We start from the raw sequence: 1,657 nt of genomic DNA, 5'->3' as shown, positions 1-1,657 counted from the left end.
GGCTCCTGTGCGGGGCGCGGGGGATTCAAACTGGCGGCTCCGGGGAACGGGGGGCTCAGAGGGACAGATGGGATGGGGGGGGGTCCCAGAGTGGAGTCAGATGGGGAGGGGGGGTCCCAGAGTGGAGTTAGATGGGGAGGGGGGGTCCCAGAGTGGAGTCAGATGGGGAGGGGGGGTCCCTTAGTGGAGTCAGATGGGGAGGGGGGTCCCTGAGAGGAGTCAGATGGGGAGGGGGGGGGTCCCAGAGTGGAGTCAGATGGGGAGGGGGGGGTCCCTTAGTGGAGTCAGATGGGGAGGGGGGTCCCTGAGAGGAGTCAGATGGGGAGGGGGGGTCCCAGAGTGGAGTAAGATGGGGAGGGGGGGTCCCTTAGTGGAGTCAGATGGGGAGGGGGGGTCCCGGGAGGGGGGGTCCCTTAGTGTGGTCAGATGGGGAGGGGGGTCCCTGAGAGGAGTCAGGTGGGGAGGGGGGGTCCCAGAGTGGAGTAAGATGGGGAGGGGGGGTCCCTTAGTGGAGTCAGATGGGGAGGGGGGGTCCCTTAGTGGAGTCAGATGGGGAGGGGGGTCCCTGAGAGGAGTCAGATGGGGAGGGGGGGGTCCCAGAGTGGAGTAAGATGGGGAGGGGGGGTCCCTTAGTGGAGTCAGATGGGGAGGGGGGGTCCCTTAGTGTGGTCAGATGGGGAGGGGGGGTCCCTGAGAGGAGTCAGATGGGGAGGGGGGTCCCTGAGAGGAGTCAGATGGGGAGGGGGGTCCCTGAGAGGAGTCAGATGGGGAGGGGGGTCCCTGAGAGGAGTTAGATGGGGAGGGGGGTCCCTGAGAGGAGTTAGATGGGGAGGGGGATCCCTGAGAGGAGTCAGATGGGGAGGGGGGTCCCAGAGTGGAGTAAGATGGGGAGGGGGGGTCCCTTAGTGGAGTCAGATGGGGAGGGGGGGTCCCTTAGTGTGGTCAGATGGGGAGGGGGGGTCCCTGAGAGGAGTCAGATGGGGGGGGTCTGGGAGTGGAGTCAGATGGGGAGGGGGGGTCCCTTAGTGGAGTCAGATGGGGAGGGGGGTCCCTGAGAGGAGTCAGATGGGGAGGGGGGGGTCCCAGAGTGGAGTAAGATGGGGAGGGGGGGTCCCTTAGTGGAGTCAGATGGGGAGGGGGGGTCCCTTAGTGTGGTCAGATGGGGAGGGGGGTCCCTGAGAGGAGTTAGATGGGGAGGGGGATCCCTGAGAGGAGTCAGATGGGGAGGGGGGGTCCCAGAGTGGAGTAAGATGGGGAGGGGGGGTCCCTTAGTGGAGTCAGATGGGGAGGGGGGGTCCCTTAGTGTGGTCAGATGGGGAGGGGGGGTCCCTGAGAGGAGTCAGATGGGGGGGTCTGGGAGTGGAGTCAGATGGGGAGGGGGGTCCCTGAGAGGAGTTAGATGGGGAGGGGGGGTCCCTTAGTGGAGTCAGATGGGGAGGGGGGGTCCCTTAGTGTGGTCAGATGGGGAGGGGGGGGTCCCTGAGAGGAGTCAGATGGGGAGGGGGGTCCCTGAGAGGAGTCAGATGGGGAGGGGGGTCCCTGAGAGGAGTTAGATGGGGAGGGGGGTCCCTGAGAGGAGTTAGATGGGGAGGGGGATCCCTGAGAGGAGTCAGATGGGGAGGGGGGTCCCAGAGTGGAGTAAGATGGGGAGGGGGGA

Source organism: Mixophyes fleayi, unplaced genomic scaffold, assembly GCF_038048845.1.
Source record: "Mixophyes fleayi isolate aMixFle1 unplaced genomic scaffold, aMixFle1.hap1 Scaffold_62, whole genome shotgun sequence".
Taxonomy (NCBI): Eukaryota; Metazoa; Chordata; class Amphibia; order Anura; family Limnodynastidae; genus Mixophyes; species Mixophyes fleayi.
This window is presented reverse-complemented; position numbering follows the sequence as displayed.